This window comes from Plecotus auritus (assembly GCF_963455305.1).
Source record: "Plecotus auritus genome assembly, chromosome: 1".
NCBI classification, from domain to species: Eukaryota; Metazoa; Chordata; class Mammalia; order Chiroptera; family Vespertilionidae; genus Plecotus; species Plecotus auritus.
This window is the reverse complement of record NC_137770.1, coordinates 216,664,589-216,677,664: the sequence shown is the minus strand read 5'-3', so window position 1 is coordinate 216,677,664 and position 13,076 is coordinate 216,664,589.

Here is a 13,076-nt window from a genome sequence, read left to right as displayed (position 1 = left end):
AACTATACAGGAGAGAATGGTAGGTCTCATGGCCTCAACAAGATACTCATACCATGGCCTGATGTTAGTACATGTCCCCAAAGCGGGGTTATTCAGTCTTGAATACAATCATGTATGTAACATCAAGAGCCCAGTGCAGGTTGAGTTGTTCTAAGCTCAATCCAGATAATTCTGACTCTCTTCATCAGGGTTGGGATAGTCATCTTGTGACACTTTTCTGAGTTCACATATAAAGTGCCTACGCTGTGGAAGCTGCACTCCGGGCTCCCTCCAGCAGGCCTGTCCTCCTCCCTCAGCCTTCCATGCCATTCTGCCCCAAGCTGCAGGCCTGGGGGACAAGGAAGCCGGCGGGGGGTGGCGGGGGGTCAGCTCCTGGGCTCAGAGCATGGCAGAAAAGGGCAGAGGATGGATTTGAGGGAGCAAATGGGAAAAAATCAGCACAGTGCCTGAGGCAGGATTTTCCTAAAGATTGGATTCATAGCTGTCACCTGGCTGTGTCTCTGTGTTTGTATGTCTATGTCAGTGGTCGGCAAACTCATTAGTCAACAGAGCCAAATATCAACAGTACAACCATTGAAATTTCTTTTGAGAGCCAAATTTTTTAAACTTAAACTTCTTCTAACGCCACTTCTTCAAAACAGACTCGCCCAGGCCGTGGTATTTTGTGGAAGAGCCACACTCAAGGGGCCAAAGAGCCGCATGTGGCTTGCGAGCCGCAGTTTGCCGACCATGGGTCTATGTGTACATCTGTATGCGTATGTCTGCGTGTGTCTTGTGTCTGTGTTTATAGGTATGTCTCTGTGTATACATGTCTGTGTGAGTCCCTATGTGTGTCTGTGTATATGTGTCTCTGTGTGTTTTCCTGAAAGCAGGGGCTTGTGCTGGAACAGAAGAGAGGACCTTGCGGGTGGAGGACGCAGAACTCCCACTGTGATGGTTCTGAGTCCGTGAGGCAGGAGATTCCCAAACCTGGCCACCCAGGCGTGTGGGGGGCTGACTGGCACCTGGGGAAGGGCCTGGGGAGTCTGAATGACTGATTGTGATTATGCAAGGCTGGTTTTGATGTGGCACGGTAGGATCATTCTTCTTAGAACTATCAGGCCAGGACTGCCCCTAATGTTTGAGGGCCCAGGGCAATAGTATCAGTGAAAGCCTGCATAGCACATATCTAGATGTTCAGAAGTTACCCATCCAGCTGCATCAGAGCCTCTCTCTTGTGTCCAGCACAGCCACCCTGCTCCCTGGATTGCCCTTGCAACCTGGAGGCTGAGGGAGCCCTCCCGGCACCCTGGGGTAGCCTCGTCCTGCTGGCGCCGGAAGGACTGCCAGGCCAGGGCAGACCGAGGCTCAGAGTCCTCTTCATGAATTCACTGCCTGAACTCAGCACTTCTCAACTGAAGCATTTCGGGGACGGGGGTGTGGGTGTGTGTGTATGTGGCGGGGGGGGGGGGGGGGCATATTTAACTTCCTTAAGTCTCAGAAATATCCCACACACCAGGGCTCTCCCGCACACTGAAGGCATTGCTTTTTTTGGAAGGGTTTCAGACTTCGGATGCAGCGGACTGAATGACTCATGCTCCTCAGTTTGTAGCCCATAATTATCCCTGCTTCATGCAAGGCACCTCTCTACCTCTTCATTCATCTATCTATCCACAGCCAATTTCTCACCAGGCATTACATGCACAGTGCTTTGGGGCTCACAGTTCCTTGAGGAGCCCACGAAAATGTTTTCATTTCTTTCAAATCAGAAGTAAAAATGAGCTTGCAGGTCAAAGAAGATGTTTTTATATATATACTAGGGGGCCGGTGCACGAAATTCGTGCACTGGGGAGGGGTCCCTCAGCCCAGCCTGCCCCCTCTCACATACTGGGAGCTCTCAGGCGATGTCCTACTGATGGCTTAGGGCTGCTCCCTGTTGGAGCAGTCTGGCCTCCTTTTGTGGGAGGCAACTGGGCTGATCAGGGGAAGGCGCCAGCCCCATCACCCTGCTGCTGCAGCCACTGCCAGTCACCGCAGCCACCAAGGTATTTTCATCAACATGGACTCCAGTCCCTTCACCATGAAAAAATTACAACATTCTTTAGGCATTTTCAAGATGTGCCTTTCATAAGATATGACATTTCTTTCTTTATTTTTCTTTTTATCCTCACCTGAGGATGTGTTTCCATTGATTTTTTTCTCCTTCCCTCCAATTCCAGGCTCGGCCACTTCCCAAGCCTACAGCCTCCGCCCCAGGCTTTAGGCTTGGGAAGCGGGTACCCTTGTCCCCCAAGCCTAAAGCCTCCGCAGGATGTCCAGCTGGGAGTGACCTGGGTGCCGAGGAGGTTCCCGGGACCCAGGTATGTATGCAAATTAACCGCCATCTTTATTGGGTTAATTTGCATACCCACGGTGATTGGCTGTGGGCGTAGTGGAGGTACAGTCAATTTACATGTTTCTCTATTATTAGGAAAGATCTTTTTTTTTTTATATATATATTTTATTGATTTTTTTTACAGAGAGGAAGGAAGAGGGATAGAGAGTTAGAAACATCGATGAGAGAGAAACATCGATCAGCTGCCTCCTGCACGCCCCCCACTGGGGATGTGCCTGCAACCAAGGTACATGCCCTTGACCGGAATCGAACCCGGGACCCTTGAGTCCGCAGGCCGACGCTCTATCCACTGAGCCAAACCGGTTTTGGCAGGAAAGATCTTTATACTCATGTTATACCAATGCAGTTGCAAAATATGACTTTTAGTATTTTTTAATGGGTGAAAGGATTCACGAGTGCAAACGGGCTTAGGACCTGTTGAAATCAGACTGCATCCCTGTTATCCTATATCCTAGTTCCCATTGTCCTCAATAAGCACCCTTTTAATACGTCCATTTATTTCTATGTGAATGTACGTTTGAAAAATGTACATTGCTGCTTTGTGTAATGTATCTTTCATTTAGGTGGCACCATATTGTTCTGTTTCCTGCTCTTTTCACTAAGCACCACATTGTTAACACCAGCCCGTGCTTCTAGGCATATGTCCAGCTCATGTTTCCACCTGCTGCAAAATGCTCCACCTTGTGCCTGCACCACGTTTTACCCATCCACGTGCCGGTGACTGAGGCTCAGGTCTCTGGCTCCCTGCTGCCACCATGCTGCCGTGACCGGCCATGGACTTTCCCCTCATGGACCTGGGTGGGAATGTGCCCAGGCTATCTGCTCAGTTAATTTCTGAGCCAGAGGGCACTTACTTAATTTGGCTATGCAATGCCAAAAGGCTCTCTGGAAGAAATACTGTTTTCCGATTTTTCTTTTATTGTGCTAGTCATGCCAGGGTTTGCTATCAGTTATGTTAGCTTCATAAAATAAATTGGGTAATTCTTTTTTTATATTCTGGAACAATGTATATTGCACTGGATAACTGTTCTTTGGATGTGAGAATATACGCAGTATGACTGCTTGGTGTTAAAGCCAATTCACACAGAAAGCCTCTGAAAATGTTTGCAATTTCTCCCTGGGCTGTTGGTTCTGATAAATGCTAATGGTCCTCAATCTGCTGTTGGCACCTCGGCAGGAATAATGAAGTAGGAGAAGCATGAGTCAGCACCCCTCTGCCGCTCCAACCTTCCTCCCTGTCCTGGACACTGAAGAGATGCAAAATCTGTGCTAACCAGACAGGGGGCAGAGCGCAAGGGCCTTGGGCTCTAAACGTGCCTCTTGACATATCCCGGGAGGGGTTAGGAGCGTCCAGTATGGCTTCAAGCAGATTTGCATTTGAGTCTTGCCTCCACAACTTAAGACAAGCACAACTGCCCTGGCTGGGTGGCTCAGTTAATTAGAACATTTTCCTGATATGCCAAGGTTGCGGGTTGGATCCCTGGTCAGGGCACATACAGAATCAACCAACGAATGCATAAATGAGTGAAACAACAAATCGATGCTTCTCTCTCTCTCTCTCTCTCTCTCTCTCTCTCTCTCTCTCTCAAATCAGTAACAACAACAACAAAAGTAATAAAAACACAACTATGACAAAGTTACCTAATCTCTCTGATCCTGTTTTCTCAACTTTAAAGTACCCGGCTCATGGGATTATTGTTATAATCATTTGAAATGATGTTCATAGAGCCGATGACATTGTATCTGGCACATAGCTCACTATAGCTGCCCTTTTTGGGAGTCATTTTTATAGCCCTTATCTATCTTGCTCATTGGACTGTCTCCAGGGCCTAGCACAGGACCGGGTACCAGAACTTGTTGAATGCATGACTTCCTATCCGTGACAGTGCTTGTACCCCTCTTCCCTCCGACCAGGTATTCCCAACTTCATCACCACTGATGCTTTGGACCAGAGAATTCTTTGTTGCAGGGGCTGTGCGGGGCATTGCGGGAGCTTTGGCAGCATTGCACTCCAGTCCTGTAGCAGGAGGGATGGAATGCTTTAATCACCAGATGACAATAGCATCGGCCCAGCTTGACACACGGTCTCCAAACATTGCTCAATGTCCCCTCGCGAAGCCTGTTTGCGAACCACTGAACTGGAACGTTGCTTACGTTTTCTGTATTTACTTCCCTTGTGTTCCCTTTGGCACTTTGTAAAGTCTCCCTGAAAATTCTATCCTGTCTCTACTGTGCTCAGGTTAAGGAACCGTTTCTTGGACATGCACAAAGCAGGCCCTTAAAGGAGGAGCAAGCAGAACTCCGCATCGACTGGGGTTGATGGTGGCAGGAGGAATCTCAGCAGAAGAACCCTAAGGGGAAACAAGCTCAGAGGCTTCCCACCCGGAGGTTCAAACCTCAAAGAGTTCGACACGTTAAGAAGGGATGGTGGTTTTGCTTAAATTCATGCTCTTTCCATTAATTTTTTGGATTTTTTTTTTTTTTACCACTATGAGGCAGGTGCACACTTAAGAAGTTCTGAATAAACATCATGCCACTTTACTGAGGCCTAATTAGAGCTGAGTTCTATGGTTGTTCACTGGGAAAGGAAATTTCAAAGGTTAAAAGTTTCACATCCCCGAAAGCCCAAGAAATAAAGATGCAGAGCGCTTCACGGCTTTTCCAGCTATAGCAGCAATTAAGAGGGAATGACGATGCCGTTTCCTGGTGGCCAAGCATCTGGGAATGTTTTTCCTTTGTTTTCATGGGCACCATGGTTGACTCACAAGGGACTCTCCCTCGTGGCAACCTGTTGGCACAGATAAAATTTATGGATCTTTCAATTCCCCCTGCTTTCTTTCCCTGTCTTTTGAAATATTCCATCCAGCCCCCAAATGCGAGCCAATGGAATAACACAATGGGGTGGCTCGCAAAGCAAACTTCTGGAAAACCTCCCAATACAGGTTTCTCTGGACAAGTGACAACTCCATAGATGTATGTCCTGGGGCTCATTTGCATTTTTAAAATTAGGAGCCAGTTTGCGTAGTAAGTGAATTCAAGACACATTATTAAAAGTTGCAAGGGATTGGGCAAGACCGCGGATAGGGAGGGGAGGTTGGTTAGGCAAGATTGCTTTGGGGAACATACTCATTTTGTAAGGGACTGAAGGCAGCCATACATGTAACTATGACACACTTTACTACCCTGTAGATGGCCAAAGGCTATGGGAGAGAGGAAGAGGGAGAGACTATTTCTGGCCCAGGGGCATGTGGGGTGGCCTCAGGGAGGAGAAAGCACTTGAGCTGAGTGCTGTAGCTGGCAGCATTTTACAGAGGGAGGTGGCTGGCAGGGAGAGGCACTGTGGCAGGGAGGAATGGAGTATGAGCGAAGGACCAGAGACGGGAAGGAGCAGGACAAGTTCTGGGGTTGAAGTGTGCCTGGGGTTAAAATATGTTAAAGTGGTATTTTATTTATCCACTAAAGATGATAGTGGAAGATAAAGGGGGAAAGACGCATAATAGGTGCTTAATAAATACTCACGAAATGAATACATTAAAGAGAGTGGTAGTCATATTGCAGAGGCTTCGAATGCCAAGTTAAAGAGTTTGGACTTTCTGCTGTAAGGGATGTGCAGTGGGCAGTGACAATTTTTGATCAAGAAAGTAACACCAGCTTTGTATTTTAGGAAGATTAAGTTAGCAAGTGAAGGCAGCATGCATTGCAGCAGAAGTTCCAAAACATGGTGAGTGCAGCACTGGGGGTGCACGGGATGACGGCAGGTGGCCCGTGCAGGGCGGTACTGGGCCAGCGAGAGCCGACAGAGCCCCATAGAGCTCCTTCATGGCCCCTCTGCCATCCGCATTACTAAATGTTTCATATGTAATCCCTAGGTACACGAACACATTAAAAATATCAATAGTCATATTCAACTGTGAATTCAAAAACGACTGTATAATAAATATATTTCTCTTAAAATGCATGTATTTAAGAAGAAAAAGTGAGTTAATTTAAAGACAAAATTAAGTAATGGATAGTAGATGAGCAAAATCCTGCAGATGGCGTGTGAATGGCTGAGCTTGGGAAACAGGGGCAGAGGGACAAGGATTAGAGGAAGATGACTGGTTACAGCCGTTTGGTCAATCTGCATATTATTCTTTTATTAGATAGGATAGAGGCCTGGTGCACAGGTTGGGGGAAGCTAGTTTGCCCTGAAGGGTGTCCTGGATCAGGGTGGGGGTTCCCTTGGGGTATGGGGCGGCCTGAGCAAGGGGCCTGTGGTGATTTGCAGGCCAGCCACACGCCCTGGCGACCCAAGCAGAGGCCCTGGTATCTGGAATTTATTTATCTTCTATAATTGAAACTTTGTAGCCTTAAGCGGAGGCCTGGGCCTGCCAGGGTGTGCGGAAAGCTTGGCTTCCTCCATTGCCGGGGAAACCCAAGCCTCCTGCTCTCTCTGTGGTTGCAGCCATCTTGGTTGGGTTAATTTGCATACTCATTCCTGATTGGCTGGTGGGCATGGCTTGTGGGTGTAGCAGAGGTATGGTAAATTTGCATATTACTCTTTTATTAGATAAGATAGTTTCTTTTTAAAGCACAGCTTTATTGAGATATAATTTACATACCATAAAATTCACCTTCTTAAAATGTACTACTCAGTGGTTTTTAAAAGTATGTTCTCTGTTAGATCTGATCAAATAATGGAATGGATATCCCCTTCTCTGGCAACTGACTTTTAGACCACTTCACAGTGGATATTCCCTTTTGCTTAGACTACATTTCACTTGCTAAGACCACATTTTACTTGCTAAGACCATTATCTTTCCCCTCAGGACCCACTCAGAGAATTCTCCACCCAGAAAAAACTTGCTTAGAGTCCTTTAAAATCTCTGGCTCCCAGTCCCTGGGTGCTGGTGCCATTTGGGGGCTCAGCCAGATGACTTAATAAATTCAGAATTCTTTACCCCTTTCAGCCTTGTGGGTTCCTCCTTCGGGGATCCTAATGTTCTCAAAATAGCTCAATCATCAATTTTCATTCCAGAACATTTACATCACATCACCCCAAAAAGAGACCCAGACCCTATAGTAGTCACTCCCCATTCCTTTCTCCCCCAGCCCCTGGGAATCACTAATCTACTTTCTGTTTTTATGGACTTGCCTATTCTGGGCATTTCATATAAATAGAATCATAAAACATGTGGCCTTTTGTGACTGGCTTCTTTCACTTAGTCTAATGTTTTTAAGGTTCATCCATGTTGTGGCATATATTTGGAAAGCATTTAAAAAAACAACATCAACATCACTTATATTCCTCATTAAAAACACAACAAAACAAAAAACTTCTAGTTAGCCTCTGACCAGCATACCAACAGCACTTTTTTCCCAGCCAGGTGGTTCTACTCGCCTCTCCTTTTCTTTCTTTTCCTTTCCTTCCCTCCCTGCTCCCCACCCCTCTCTCTCTCCTTGGTTTTTTGCTCCCTTTCCCTTTCTTTTTTTCTTATAGAAAATAACCATCTGCCAACTCAGGGTTTTTCAGGTTTTATTTAGCACATCTTAACTATCCATCCTTCCTTCACCTCTTTCCCCTTTTCTGCTCCAGTCCTCATTTCTCCCAGGCTAAATTTAAAAAACAAGAAGGAACAAGCTCTTTATTTAGCACACCTGCTGACTGATCACAGGGAAACTTGCCTTATTCTGGGAACCACGGTGGAGGACTGCCTCTGGACAATGTTGGCGAAGGGTAGGCAAGCACCTTTGTGTGCAGGAAGCCAGAAGCTTCTCGAGTAACCTAGGAACATGCATTTACTCCGTGCATGGCACCATCGACGATGCTCCGTGGGATATAAACATGAGGAAACTGAAGACCTGCGTTGGGTAGCTTATTTCTAAGAAGGGTTCGGGAACACTCTTGGTAATATTGCTTCCTGGTCGTGAATTGGACCTCTTTCTAGGTGGTGAACTCCTCAAGGGCTGGAACCATGTGCTGTGAACCTTCCCAACACACACAGTGCCTCGCTCGCACAAAGTGGGCCTTATTTTTGTTAAGATGCCTTAAAGGAAATGTATGTAAAGTGCTGGGAAAGGTCAGGTGAGGGGAGTTGCTTCCGGCTGGAGAGATCCAAGAAGACTTCATGGAGAAGAAGGTCAAGGATGAGAAGGATCCGGGCCCGTGGCACTGGCAGGAGGGTTCTGGGAAAGAGGAAATGTAGAGGTGACACAGTGTGCAGCTGAGAAAGGGAACCGTGAGCCAAGTCAGTGATGACTTAACTCTGAAACAGAAAAGAAGGAAGCGGAGAAGTCACATTAGATGGCCTAAACTTCCAAGTAAGGAAAGAAGCAAGGCATCTTTAAACGAGAAAAGAAACGGGGGAGGGATTTGGGTGTAAAGGAGTAGCATGTGGGTTAGAAACTCAAACAGACCTTAGGCAGGATTTGCTGAGATGTTAGTGGGTCATACAAATGGAGATATCTATAAATATTGGACCATCTAGGTTATGATTATGATTCAACTAATTTCTTAAGTATACTGGTGCACATATTTCACATTTTAATAATTTACATTGTATTAAGAGTTAAAATATAGTATACATTTATTTCTTCATCATCTAGTCAACAAATATTATTAAACATGATTTTTAGACTTTGGGGACACAGCACAATGAACAAGAAAGACAAGATTGCTGACTTTTTGAACATTTACATTTTCGGGGGAGAGGGATGGAGGCAGACAAAAAAATCACCCAAGTAACAAAAATGTGGGTAATATTAGCAGAAACAAGTCTATACATTTAAACACCACTAATTCCCAAAATAACACACAAATATCAGCAAAGACTATTTCCTAGCTAACCAATCAACTGTTTTCTAACACAAATATTAGAAAAAACAAACAGCCCATTCAGAGCCCATTTTTTTCTTTTCTAGAGCTTCATATATCAAAGTAAGGTTTTATTGTATCAAGGCAGGAAGTTATTCAGCATAATACGAAAGGCAACTTGAAAGTGTTCTGGACACATCAATGCCGAGTATTTATAAACCATTTCCAGAGAATCCTGCTAAGAGTGGTGAAGTCTTGGTAACAATAGATAACACTGCATTTTCCCCTCTTGAATGCATTCTGTACATATTTAGATGCAGCGGATGCAAACATGGTTTTTAAGAATAAGACATCATTCTTACTTTCAAAGAGCTCCCACCCAGTCTAGGGGAGGAAAGAAGGCATTAGAAAGCTAACAAAATACACGGTATAAACAAAACAACAACAAAAAATACACTGTGTCATAACTGGTTCCTAGCAGTGAGGAAGGATCGCCGAACCTCACCTTGAGAGCTCACCTCCTTCACTAATTATTTGCCACAAATAACCGCTGAACCTGGCCTTGAAGGATTTGGAGGAGGGTGGGGTGGAGGGAGCACTGAGGTCTGCTCAGGTAGAAAGAACTGCATTAACAAAGGTGAGGAGGTTAGATTGTTTTAGTAACCAATGTCACCCCAATTGGTTTAATTAAAAATACAAAACTGAGGAGGAAGTTGTAGAGAAAAGGAACTAATATTTATTGAGTTCTAAGCACAACATTTGGTACACAGTAGATGCTCTATAAACATTTATTCATTGAATAGCCATTCTTTTTAGGAAAGATCATTGCCACCATTTTGCAAATAAAGAAGCAGAGATGTAAGAGAGTTTAAATAATAGTTCTAAAGTCATGAAGCTAGTAGGGGTAGAGTTAGATAGTGACCCCAGGCTGCCTGCCTAGCACGCGTGTTCTTTGCCCTGCCCAGCTGTGCGGCCAGAGCACAGAGTGTCCTAGGGACGGGGTGGAGTGGGCATCGTGGCCAGAGATGAGCTGACAAACACGAGCTGGGACTGGACGGCAGCAGCCCCTAACGACAGTGTAAGGAACATATATGTTCTTAGTGGGGAGCCACCAGCGGACAGCCATGTCACAGTCTTCATTTGAGGAAGAGAAGTGTGAAAGAGTGGAAGTTGGGAGGTGGGGATGGGAACAGTGGCTATGATGGTAAACCGATAGCCAAATTAGGACAGGAAGCTCACAGACACTGCTGCTGTACAAAGCTGGACTGGATGACCATGAGATGAGTAAGGGCTGTGGGAATGAGACGGAGGGGGATGCGGCCTGAAAAAGGTCAGGGGAAGCGCTCACAGACCAGACGGGTTTGAGGGAAGGGAAGTGATGCAAGAAGGGGCTGGGGTATCTAGCTTTGGTGAAGGGTGATGCCATTGGCTGAAATAGGGGATTTAAGAAAAGCAATGCAGCCCAGCCTGTGTGGCTCAGTGGTTGAGCATCGACATGTGAACCAGGAGGTCACAGTTTGATTCCTGGTCAGGGCACATCCCCGGATTATGGGCTTGATCCCCAGTGTGGGACGTGCAGCCTATTGATGGTTCTCTCATCATTGATGTTTCTATCTCTCTCTCCCTCTCCCTTCCTCTCCGAAATCAATAAAAATATATTTTTTTAAAAAAGAAAAGAAAAGCAATGCAGTTGGTGGGCAGAAGGCATTACTTGGGATGGTTTGAGTGGAGACATCCGAAGATGAGTTGGGAGCAAAGGCGAGCGGCGGCGGGAACTAGAAAGCGTTGGAAGTCCTCTGTCTCTAAGCTGGGGCCGGAAGGATGAGGGTGAGGGAAAGGTGGGGAATGAGAGAAGAGAGGGGACAAGGTGGGACTCAGCCAACGGGGCTAAGGATGAAAGGGCAGAGATGTAGAAACACCCCGGGGTGGGGAGCCCAGGCTAGGAGAAGTGGAGCTGACTAATGCAAGGTTCTTGGTGACTTCACTGAGCTCAGCTTCCCAGGAGCGGGTGGAGCAGGAGCTCGGCTGCAGATTGAGAAAGGAGTGAATGACTAGGCGGTGGGGGTGTGAGTACAGTTTGTTCTTTCAGAGTCTCACAGCGAAGGAAAGAGAGATTCTGGGTAACTCCAGGGGAGTGCAGAGCAGACACGGGGGAAGTTTTAGAGCGGGCAGCTGCCGTGGTCAGTCGCTGTAGGAAAACAGTGAGCGAGGTGGCCTTCTCCTCTCCCCTCTCCCGGGCAGTGCAGCTTTCCCGGCATGGAGGGGAGAAGCAGACTTGGTGGCAGCATCCTCTTCTTCATCGCTTAAGACCGGGATCTTGTGAGATTACTGTTCTCAGGCCATGTTCCACTGATGGTTTTGTAATGATGTTCTCTTTGGAAGGGATAAAAATAGGACTGGACTTGAAGCAGTGGCAGGTGGCTAAGTGCCTTGATTCATGAACTAGGCTACCTAGACTCAAAGTCCAGCTCTGTCACTTGCTGTATGACCTTAGTAAGTTGTTCAGCCGCTCTGTGACTCAGTGTCCTCATCTGAAAACAAGGGTAATAATAGTGCCACCGAACCGGATTGTTGTGAACATCATTCAAGTTAATAAAACATGATGAAGAACAGGGAACAACAACTGGCACAGAGCCATCCCCAGGGACGTACTAGCTACTACCTTTAAAGAGCTCTGCCCAGGGTTTGGGGCATCATCATTGGAAAGGACCCCGGCGTTTAACTGACTGTGGCCTCTCTGCCTGCCATGGCCCCTGGTGCTGCTATGATCACTCTGACTGTCCTTTATTAACATGAAATTCTTTTAGTTTTGCATGCAACAGACCCTGCAAATTAAGTTTGCTTTTCAAGATTAGAAGAGGCTGTTCTTAAGTGGAAAAAACAATGACCTCGCCTGCAGGGTAATAAGGAAAAAAAAACAACAACTCATCTTAGGAGAAACTCATTTTGGTGGAGTAAAACTCTGAAGCATGGTGCTCATAGTGGTATAACCAAATAATTATAATATGGGTGAGTGGGTGGGGTCTACATGCTATTAAATATGACTCTTTTAGTACATTTTAACTGGTTAGGGAAGCTATATTTATGCTTCATATCTTTCTCAGAACATTCTTCCTCTAAAAATATTCCAAAACACCGAAGTACAACATCTGGCACCAGGCAGTATGCAAAAATAACCTTTATCTCTCAGCTATTTTTGATGGCAGCTGGGGCTGTTATTTGGTATTGCTGTACCTCACTGCCACCTGCTGGTCAAGGCCCAGTACAACCCCGGTCCCGTGACCACAGTGGTCAGGGTCTGATTGAGTGCCCCTCAAAGGCTGCAAAGAGAGGCCCCCATTTTTCCTATTAAGAAAGTATGTTGCCATTTTAACTTTTGTGGGACCTGTAGCGTATTCAATTTGGGGGATCTCCCTTAAGATGAAAGAATACAAAATTACAAATACAAAAATCAGGTATGAAAGAGTATTTTCAAATGAGAAAATAAATGATAAATTTTAAAAAGCTGACAGCTACCACAAATACCGCACAGTCCAGAAAAATAAAACATTTGTAATTAATTGGCTGTCACACATCTCTCTAACACTCTTTTCCCCTACATTTATAGAATCCTTTGCTTGCCGCTTCAAAAACGGATTTGGTGGATGCCCGGCCAGAGGGCTCAGTTGGTTGGGCGTCATCCCATACACCAAAAGGTTGCCAGTTTGATTCCTGGTCAGGGCACATGCCTGGGTTGTGGGCTTGATCCCCGGTAGGGGGCATGCAGGAGGCAGCCAATCAATGTTTCATTCTCACATCAATATTTCTCTCTCTCTCTCTGAAAATCAATAAAATTTTTTTAAATGATTTGGTGGAATGATATTTTCTATAGTGAGAATAGAAAGATAATTCAGATTTCCCTTCAGTCAT